The 11,525-nt window shown below is 34.2% G+C and overlaps 1 non-coding gene across 1 annotated transcript; it reads left to right on the forward strand.

Annotated features, from left to right (window-relative positions):
• Positions 1-10,181: 10,181 nt before the first annotated feature.
• On the forward strand, positions 10,182-10,283 carry LOC137836282 (small nucleolar RNA R71). The gene has a single exon (XR_011085238.1). It is a non-coding gene; the product is annotated as a small nucleolar RNA R71 (small nucleolar RNA).
• Positions 10,284-11,525: the final 1,242 nt, after the last annotated feature.

An 11,525-nucleotide genomic window follows, 5' to 3' on the forward strand; every position in this document is an offset into this window, starting at 1 on the left:
TGTCTTTGAACCTTTTTTCTCATTGGGGACAAAAGTTTTCCTTTTAAAAGCGCTAGAGTTTTATCAACTCTAATTTGACCCATGAGTTCTCCTTCATGAAGACTTTCTCTCTTAGTGTGAAGATAGTCTCGTTGTTACAACCATTGTTTATGAGAATTTGTACACTTGGCAATGGTTGTCTCAATAAGACATGACAAGTTTCTTTAGGCACTACCTCACATAAAAATTTATTTTTGTAGATGCTTATAGATAACTTGACATTCAATTGGTGATATCGTAGCACATATGAGAAATAATCTACTTTATCTTTATCTATGCAAGCTTCTTTTAAAGACTCTTCTTTTTTGCTTATGCTTGCAAGTGTTCCTTTGCAAAAGGTAAGGCTTTGAGGTTGTTCAACAAGACACATATTTTCAAAGGTATTTTTAAATCTTTTCTCTTGTTGAATGACCTTGTGGGAAGGAACACTCTTCTCCCACGCCTTTTGTTTCTCAAGGGTCTTCTCATGCTTTTCTTTTTCTTTTTCTTTTTGTTTAGCTTCCCTTTCGACTTCCTCTCTTTTCTTTTGTATTTTTATTTCCTTTCTTTCTTTATGGGAAGCAAACAATTTTTCTACCCTCATTTCCCAATCTAGGCAAGCTTCTATATTTTCTTTTCCATGGAAATGGGGTTGGTCTACCCTAACCTCTCTTGGGTTTTCTTGTTCTTTTCTATCTCTTCTATGTCTTCTAGGGGGTGGTTGATAATAATCATTTATTCTAAGGCTTCCCTCCCCAAAAGAATCATAATCTTTAGAGATAGATGCATGAGAAGGTAATTTTTTTAAAATGTGAGACTTCTCATCCTTTGCTTTAGTCAATTCATTAGTTTTAGCCTCATTCTCCAATTGTTTAGATGAAATTGATTGTGTTAGAAAAGATGGCTTTAAACTAGAGGGGGGGGGGGGTTGAATTGTTTAAAGGGGTTTTCGCAAACTTTTCAAAATTAGAATGAACTTATTTCAGAAACCAATTGATTCAGCAATTTAGTTAGCCAAAACAGTGATATCAGGAAAAACAATCGGTTGTTTATACCAGCTAACAACAAACAAACTGAAATTAAAGAGTTAGGGATAGAAAGATTGTACACATATGTTTATACTGGTTCACTCCAACTAGAGCTACATCCAATCTTCTCAGAAACCCTGAGGATATCCACTAAGCAATCACCACTTGATCACTTACACCACAACCAAGAGAATGACCTTGAACACCTCAAGAAACACACTCTCCTTGGCCAACACTAAGATTGTTGATCTTGAACACCTCAAGAACACACAGTCAATCTCAGCAACACACACAAACGAATTGTTCAACAGTTTACAAAGATTACACTTGTTACAGATGGAAATCTGAAATCAATACAAGTAGAATCCCTATTCAGCACCTTGATCAATCTCTCAACTCTTTAGCAATCTCAGAATACTTTGAAAAACTCTTCTATAAAAACTTTGTTTCAAGATACTTAATATATCAAAACTGTTTTTTTCAGAATATATCTAAGAATATAGTTTGGTATCAAATCTTAACAAACTCTTAATTGCATTTAAAATAGATTGGTCAAAGCATTTAATGACTGGAGCGTATTTAGTTAAAGCATTTAAAGCTCAGTCAAAGAAAACAGTTTCTCTGTTATGGTTTTAAAACAAACAATGGATTGTTTCCTCGAATCAATCGGTTGTTTTGTTACTTAACAAAATACACCATTCAAAAACAGTTTTCAAACTTTCTCAAAACATCTAAGTGTAAACAATCAGTTGTTTCGACAAAACAATCGGTTGTTTCAACTTAGTTTGAAAATCATTTTGCTTTGTTAAAATTGAGATGCTAATTGCTTTGAGATTTAATCTAAGTGTTGATTACAACATTGAACTACCCCAGAACAAGGCTGAAACCAGCACAGTAGCATCAAGCAAAGCAGAGGCTTCATCATCCTTCAAAGGATTTGGATTCTTTAAAACATTGAACTCCACTTGTTTCAACAGATTGCATATCCTTGGAAAGTTGTTTCAAAAGAAATTTCAAGGATTTCACCTCACTTTTAAGAGATTTAGAGGAGTGAGAACACATGACTAAAGCTTTGTGTTTAGAAATGTTTTACTTTTAAGAAAGAGGAGGGAAGCTAATGAAGGTAGTTTTCCAGGTAAGAGAGGTGAGTCACAATGGACTACTTAAATACCAAGTCTTTGCCTTAGCCAAAAACTATCCCTCAAGACCTTCACACAAATATTTCTTTAGGTAAATAACTTGAAACACAATGAGGATATAGAAATCAAATTTTGAATGCAAGAAAACAATGCAAACTGTTTAACAAACAAAACAAATAATCAAAGCTTTAAACAAGACTAAACAAAAGCAATTAACAAAACAATTAACAATTGCTAAACTAGATAATTCTACACTAGTCGGCCCTAGGTGAGGCTTCTTGGACACTTGGAGCCCTTGAAGACACACTCACTGTCTAATCACGTAATTAAAGAAGTAATTAACAAAAGTTAAGTTGCAAAGAAAATTAAGAAAACTCCATTTGTTGATTTTTTTTGCTATTGGCACTTCCTTGGTTGTCTTTTCTTTGTTGGGCCCTCCAAGTGTTTGTGGTATTTGTTTTGGTAAGTAATGGTTTCTGCCCTTGCCTTTGTTCCTTTTAGAATTAGGGACTTAATTCTCCAATTCCAGCACCTATCAAGAAGACTAGACCTTACTCAAGTCAAATTTCCACTCAAATAAGCACCAATTGAGAAAGAATTCCAACACCAAATTTAGAGGCCAAAGAATTAAAGCAAGAACAATTTAATTGGAAAAGCAGTACCACACAAATGGAGTTAAATTGTGACAACTAGAAAGAGTTCCAAGAAATATTAAACAAGCAAATAAAGGTACTCAAATAAAGGTAGGCACACAAAATGAATCCTAAGAATAGCACTAGAATTAGATTTCAAAATAAAAAACAGCACCACAGGAAAATTGTTGTGGGCCAGAGAACGTGAGTTTCCCCAATTTATGCTGAGCTGCCCCTTTAAGATTTGATTATGAAATTTTATATGAAAAATATTCAAGATCTTAACTAAAATGTCGCTTTGGAATCACTCCAAACGCATGAACCATTTTTTTTAATAAATTTTTCAAATTCAGTGTTTAGTTACGCCAACTGTAGCGCCCAGATTTGCACACTGTTTTTAAAATATTTATCATTTTTTTTCTATTGACTCTTTTGGGCTGATTCTTTTTTTGTATTTTCTGTAACACCTCAATCTTGCATAATCCAGAGAATCAAAAATTTCCTATGAGGGAAAAATAAATTTCTGAAACAAAACAGCCAGCATAGAGTATGTAAAACAGGGGATTCTGGAAAAACTGGAAAAAAAACAGCAAGAGACCAAAAGATAAACACAATGGAATTAATGTAAAGGAATTTGTGTAGATCTAAACACAAATATGAACTCAAACTAAAAATAAAAGGCACCAAAAGATCAAAATCACAGCAGTTTCAAAGCAAGCAAAAATACCCAAAATCAAGAAACAATAAAGCCAAACAAAGGACTACTATGATTTGATGACATTGTGGATGAACATGACTTGACAAAACATATATGGATTCAGAAATTAAAAGACTCAAAGAGCATAAAATGAACCAAATAAAATTGCAATAAAGACTCAAATACCTAAAAGAAAAACAGCAACTCAAAGGTGTATGGAATCCTATCACAAATTGCATAAGGATTGTTCAAGATCAATTGAACAAAGTGCTCTGATTGGAATCTTCCAAAAGCACACCAAAACAAAGTAAAAATTAAAAACAACAAGACAATTATGGAAACAAGATGAACAACATGAAATAAAGAAGAACTCAAAATGAAAAAGACCAAGAACTACTCATCTTTGAAGAACCTATGCTCATGATACCAAATGATGGCAAATTCATGGAGCTCTTCTTGGATGTTGTGAAAAATGGTGCGGAAGCTATGGATTGAGATGTGAAAGATCCTCCTAGGAGCTATGGTGACCTTGAAGGTGCATGAAGAGTGTGGAAATGGGGAGGTTCAGCCAGCCCCTTTGAAGGTGGTGAAAGGTTAGAAGATTAAAAGCCTATTCCTAAGAGAGTTTAGGCAAGGAGTGAGAATGGCACAATTTTGGCAGCATTTCACTATTCAATTAATCTTGCAAATACATGAGCCAAGCCCTCTTATTTATAGTATTGAGGGGGCTGGAAATTAAAAAGAAAGTGGAGGGAAATTCAAATGAGAAGCATTTGAATTTGGAGCCAATTCCTAGTCACAAGGGAAGTGCGACTTGGTTTCTATTTTTGGCACCTCCTAAATCTATACCTACACCTTCTTTTGTGTCACATGGAAGGTGTGACTTAGCTTTATACATTTGCACCTCTTATATTTATATCTACACCTCCCTTTATGTTCTACTAAAAAATACTCAAAAGTAATTACAAAAGAAAGACATCCAATGATGCTTAGTTTGCCCATATCTTCTATTTGTTGGGCTTGAGTTGAAGCTTGAACTTGTATTTGGGATTGGGCTTGGGCTTTTTCTATCATGGGCTTGGGCCTCTTCCATCATCCCCTCCCTCTTGAAAAGGATTTGTCCTCAAATCCAATGCTTCTTCTTTATCATCATTATGTGGATGTATGTGGCTGGATGGTTTCCATCACTTAAGCTCGTTGAAGGCAACCCTCGAAGCAATGGGATCATTAGAAGAGCAGAGCCACCTAGAGATGTTTGAATATGAAGATGCAAAAGGTAGAATTTTTGCCTTGTAAGCCGAATTAAGAAAGAAGGAGGCCGAGGAGGAGGCGACAACTAAACATAAAGTTGTAGCTGAGGAATTGGCTCATTTTCAGTCATTCCTTCTTCACATAAGTAAGCAGTGCTTCAACCAAGGTATCCGCCAAGCGGGCTTCTATCATGGTGTTCCCATTGATGATGACCGATATGATGAAAATAAAGACGTGTCAATGGCGAGCTAGCTCGGTTTGTGGGGAAGAAGAAGACAGTCAAGATGACAATGGCAAGGAGGTCGAGGCTAAAGAGGACGAACACTCGTTAGAAGAGTTGTTTGGCGTAATTTAATTTGTTTAAATATTTCTCTGCACCCGGAGTGTGGGCAGTAAACAATATTAACACTATATTTTAATTGATGCAGTATTTATCTTTAGTTGAATGCTTTGAATTTTTCTTCTACCGATCTATCGCCCAATACTTGTTGAACTTAAATGCTCATATAAACTTGAATAAAATTGAAAAATAATCGAAATATCAACCGAATGTATGTTGAAAATAACTTGTACTCAAATAATCATTTAGGATTAGGATTTTGGAATACCATTTGTTTGGGGCTTTAAACAACTTGACTCGCCTCTTAAAATAAATTGATGATGTGCTTCAAACAAGCTCTGTGTTAGGCTTCTAAACTCAATTGAATGTGTGATGAACTGGTCGTATGTCTTTTTTTTTATCGGCAAAGAATGTCCTTCTTAGTCGCATTATGTTGTTGTTTGGCTAGGGTTGCTAATTATTAAGTGAACTGCCTTAGTCGATAATCATTTTTTAAGGCAATATCTCTGATCATGTGAATGCTTTTATGCATGTGATCGGTAAGGGCTGCTAATTGTTAAGCAAGCTACCTTGACCGGTTAGATTTATAGGGATATGGTAGTCCCTGACCATGTAGACGTGCGATTGGTAAGGGCTGCTAATTCTTAAGCGAACTACCTTGACCAATGAGGTCTTCGTGACTTAGAGTTATTGTTGTTTTGTCTTATAAAAGGATTAGTGTAGCTTGTGTGTCATAACTGAAATAACAACAAATGTAATTTTAAAGTGCCTTATTCAAACCTTCTCAATTGAATACCTTTCTTAGGGATAAAACAACCAAGCGAGAAAATAGTACACTATTTATTGCATTAGCTATAATAAAACTTCAGATGTATGACATTCCACGTTCTTGGTACAACTTTTTCTAATAAAAATTCTAAATAATAAGCTTCGCCAATCGTCATGTCTTTAACTCGTAAAGGCCTTTCCATATTGCTTGAATGTTGCGCATTTGCTAGACTAAATCCCTCTTTTGAAAGTTTCGAGGTTCCACTTTTGAATTATACCTTCTAGTCGCTCGAATCTTGCAAGCTTCTTCTCTTATTCTACTTTTATCTCTTAACTCGTTGATTAGGTATAGTCCAATTAATAGGTGATGAATTTTTACGGCAAGTGCACCGCGTTTGTCAGAAGTAATAATTGTCCCTAAGGACGGATATCGATCCCACAAGGAACATTGAATTATCAAATACAATATTCGTTAAATATAACAAAAGAACAATAAAAAGAGTTTTAAAGTGATTGTGTTGGCACTGATCAATAAGAAAACAAACAAAGAATTAGTTGCTTCAATTGGAAAAATAGGGATTAGGTTTCATCTGTCCCACTCTTATGTATTTTGATTAGCATGTTAATATTGATGCCTGTAGAAAATTCATTTATATCAATCCCTCGCATATAAAATCCTTAAGAATGTTTCCTAAATATCGATCCCTCGCATATTTATAAAAAAACTTAGAATCACACTCAAACGTTAATGACAATTAACATTTCATCTAGCTCTAGCACTCAAATATGTTAAGTATTGATGTTTAGGTCTGAATCGTAAAAATACATCCAGGTCAGATTTAAGATTCTCAATTTGTCACGAAAAGTTAAAAGTAAAACAACAATACCAATAATCAATCAATCACTGAATATTAATATATAAGATATCACCTTAATACATAAGAGCTTGAGTAGATTACTCCCAATCCCAAAGGGTAGAATTAGCCACGCATACTTCTAGCACCTTCCATTCTCCCAATTGGGTTACAATTACTCTATGGTGTTTTCCTTTCAATCTGGCACCCTAGGTTGAGCCTCTAGCCCCTTATTTATCCTAGTTTTATAGGGTCAAGTCGCTTCCTGTGTTGCGCTAATGAACTAAGTGATAAAACATAAAAAAAAGGCCCAATCTTTCTCTACATATTTTTCCATTTTGGGACCTTCTAACTTTCTCTTTTTAGCTCAAACTATTCTCCTTTACTCCAAATCTTCAATCCTCACTAAAAATCTGCAATGAACACCAAATTTGGGAATAAAATGCTCTCATTCAAATAAAGCTCATAAAAAATGTAAAACGGTATAAATTCATAAATTAGAGATTATTTTATATGTAAATTAGCAATAAATCCTCATAAGTGTCTATATTTTAATATGAAATATTACTGAAATTAGACACTTACCACCCTCCCCAACTTAAAATCTTGCTTGTCCTCAAGCAAAGTAAATGAATATATTTGAATTTAAATATCAAACAACTTAATTTACTAAACAACAAATCAAATTAAAAACTTATGATGCTTCCAAATTCAAATATAGAAAAATATAGACACAATCAACTTCCAGGATCAAATCAAAACAAATAAATGACAATTCATTAAGGAATATTTTCTCATATGCTCATGGGTAAGTGTTTCTCTCTATTTTCACTGAATCATAACAAATCATAGTTGTTTTTCATTTCATCTTCAAAATCACAAACATATTAGAAACATGAATCTTTAGGTCTTTTCTAGGGTTGTAATGAGGCTGGGCTTCCAAAAAATATTGGTTTTTCTTAGATAACAAAATGCACATCTTAAAGAAGAAGAACATACCTACAATTCAATTATAGAGAACATATATGTTATCTAATTAACACTTTCTTTCGCTGTCACCTTTTTCTCATTTTCTTTCCGACTTTTCATGATTTTCATGATGAAATATTTTTTCTATTTCTTTTTCTTCTTCTGTTTCTCTTTCTTCTTTTTTTTCTTCTTTTTCTCAATAATAGGAAAAGATTCTTCCTATTTTGAACTTTTTGAGCTTTCACAATCAGAACCAATCATTCCCTTTTCTATATGTATTGCATCTATGTTCTCCTTCCTTAAACATGCTAAAGGGTAGGAAAATATATCATTAAAGGTTAAGGTGCAATATTAACAAAAATTTCTTGGCCCAAAGGGGATATATAAAAAATAAAAAAATAAAAATGGAATTCTAATAAGATAAATGTTGGCTATTTGGCCATGGGTTCCTAATTAACACAAACAAATGCCTCAATCATCTTCATGTTCTTTTATGATGTAATAAAAATAAAAATTAAGCAACCACAATTGTCAATTCATCTCACTATTTAATATTTAAACACAGATTCTTTTTTCCACAATTAAAAATTAATATTCTAGTTCTTTTTTATTTGATAAAAATAAATTAGAAAACAAACAAATTAAAACTGAAATTTATTCAAGAAAGATAATTCAAGACCTAAAACTAACAAAACAAAAAATTTATTCAAAATACAAAATAAGCAATTAAAAAAACTAAACAAATAAGAAAATAAACAGAAAAATGAAAAATAAAATCAAATAAAACTAAACAAAAAATAAAATTCAAATAACTTAATAAAAAAAGAGAATTAGGAAGATACAACCATATATTTGCTCAATCCCCTCTTCTTAAGAAGTTATCCAACTTTTTGTTAAAATCTTTATCTACAGACTTGCTTCATTTGCCGGATTTGCCCCCTGAATAATAGAATGTGCCCAGGTCAACATAGATAACCTGCAAAATGATTAGGAGGCATATAAGATTTTTTTTTTAAAAAAATAAAAAATAAAATCAGCAAAGGTAACAAAACAACATAAAACTAAAATGTGGACTCGGTTGCGTCCCAGTAAGCGCTCGTTTAACGTCATCTAGCTTGACACCTGTTTATTTTAAGGTAGAAATCTCTCTTTGATCCATCCTTTTGTACACATTCTTCCCCTGCATTAGAATTTTTAAGACCACCAAAAAGATGAAAAGTTACCTCCTCATTTTGAGCTATAATAAGTTGAAGGTCTCCTTTGTCAACATCAATTATAATTCTAGCAGTTTTCATAAAGGGTCTGCCAAGTACCAAGGGAACCTCTTCATCTTATTTTATGTCCATGACAACAAAATCCACAGGGAACATGATCTTATCCACCTTCACCAGAACATCTTCAACCACACCATATGGATATTTGATGGATCTGTCTGCCAATTGTAACTGCATCTTGGTTGGTTGAATCTCCAAATCGCCTATCTTCCTTAGCATTGCCAAAGGAATTAAATTTATACTTGCCCCCAAATCCAGCAAGGCATTGTCCACAGATAAAGCACCTATAGACACTATAGACACTGGAAGATTAAAACTTCCTAGGTCCATGAATTTTTTAGGCAAGCTTTTCTGAATAAGGGCATTGTATCTATCTTCCAGCTCTATATTTCTTTCTTCAATGTAGCTCCTATTCTTTCGAAAATTTTCAACTGTTGAATCTTGCTTCAGATTTCCTGCAAAATAAGTTTTAGGGAGCAATTTGTCAAAAAAATTTCTTTCCTTCTATTTTTTTGAAGGAGGATGAGGATATGATAAATCTTTTTCAAGAATACTTCTCTCCTTATTTTTAATTTTTTCTTCCTCACTTATGTTCATTTCTCTCTCTAACTCCTCAGTATGATCTTCTTTTTCACCTACTACATTATTGCAATGCTCTTTTGGGTTGGTTTGAATGTCGACTGAAAACTGACCACTTTGTATTTCTTCAAATTGTTTGGCCACTTTTCCCATTTGGATCTCTATATTCCTAATCGTTGTCATGCTATTTTCTTCCATTATCACAAGCTTTGTTAGGGCTTCTTCAACTTTTCTCATTCTTTCAAGCATGGATGGATCCTCAACTTCAGGTGAATTGTTCAGATAAGAACAGTGACCATTAGGATGATCACCTCTACAAAAATCACACATGATTGATTGAGTATGGCTTTGAGATGAATGCACAACATATTACTGTTGGGGCAATTTAGCCATTTGTGCGGTTAGTTGCCCAATTTGTTGTGTCAGAATTTTATTTTGAGCCAAGAGTGCATCTTCTAACGACCCTTCCTTCTGAGTATTTTGTCTATCATGTTGGGCTTGATAATTAGTTGACACCAATGCAACAATAATCCTTGTCGCTTGTTCTACATCAAGAGCCATCATTGTGCCACCAGCTGCAGCATCTAGGAGCATCTTTGTGTCAGATCTGAGACCGGTGAGAAATATGCTCAAACCCATGATTTGGGCATTTTCTAGGCATCATTTTAAATCTTTCCCATGTCTCACAGAATGATTCATCTACTCCTTGTTTGAACACATAAATTTCTGACTTTTCTTTGATGTAGTGAAAGATTGTAAAAAATCTTTGTTGAAATTTTTCCTCTACATCCTTCCAGCCAGTGAGACTCTGTTTGGAAGTGATCTGAACCCATCTTTAGCCTTTCTTGCCTATGAAAAAAGAAACAAGCGCATATAAATAATTTCAATATTAGCTTATTGAAAATCCATTGTTCCCACAAATTCATAAAATGTGTCCAAATGGGAATATGGATCCTCATGTTCCATTGATGTGAATTGATGGGTACTGATGAGAGTGAGAAAATCAGGATTTATTTGCAAGGCCTTGGCTATAACAGGTATTGCAATACTAGAATAATGCATTGGCCTCAGGTACATGACATAATATCCAAGTGTCAAGAGGACATGGAGGCCAATCATCTAGAGCAAGAAGAGGTTGAGGCATAAGTGGAGGACGCCCATGGAGGTCAAAGCCCACCTCAAAGGCTTACAAGAAGCATGTTCAAAGCTTTAGGAGCTAAGGGACGTTTATTTTCTCTTTTTGTAATTTCTTTGTGTGAAGGTGCTTAAGAGGGAAACATTAGAAACCTCTTTTGTTAAAGCATCTTTAGGTCCTTAGTTAGGAGTATTAGGGGGGGGTGCGTTAGTAGATAGGTGTAGGAGTAACTAGGGAGGTGCCAAAGTGAGAAAGAGGGTCACACCTTCTCCATGACCTTAGTTGGCGCCGGTTGCATTTGAATTTAGGAGGGAATTTTGAATTCTTTTAGCTTGCATTTCAGCACCTCTAGGCTATAAACTAAGGTGCTGCCCTTGTACATTTGAGATTTGAATTTTAATTAGAGAAACTATATTCAATTTTTGAGAGAGCATTGGAGAGCTTTGTGCCTTCTTCACTAGTCTTATCTTGATGGTTCCATGGTTACCTCAAGTGGCGGCTTGCACACTTATCTTGGAGTCTCCATCCTCCTAGTGGCGTGATCATCCAACCATACCTCCATTCTCTTCTCCTTCCTTCTCTTTAATTGTTCATGTCTTAGTTTGCTTCCATTGAAATTCTGTTATGTATTTTTCAGTTTTCTTTTAGCTTTGCTTCGGTGCTTTTGGTTCTTCGCTGTTCTTCTTCTCTTCTTCTTCAATTCAAGTCTTTTGATCGGTGCAATTTAGTTTTTGTGTTGTTTAATCGGTGCCTTTGCATTTTCTTTCAATTTAATCGGTTCAATTTGACAATATGTGGAACTTCCATAAGAGTTTGTGTTTTGGCACTAGTTTTGGTGAGT

The sequence above is a fragment of the Phaseolus vulgaris genome, chromosome 5 (assembly GCF_000499845.2).
Source record: "Phaseolus vulgaris cultivar G19833 chromosome 5, P. vulgaris v2.0, whole genome shotgun sequence".
In the NCBI taxonomy this organism is placed as follows: domain Eukaryota; kingdom Viridiplantae; phylum Streptophyta; class Magnoliopsida; order Fabales; family Fabaceae; genus Phaseolus; species Phaseolus vulgaris.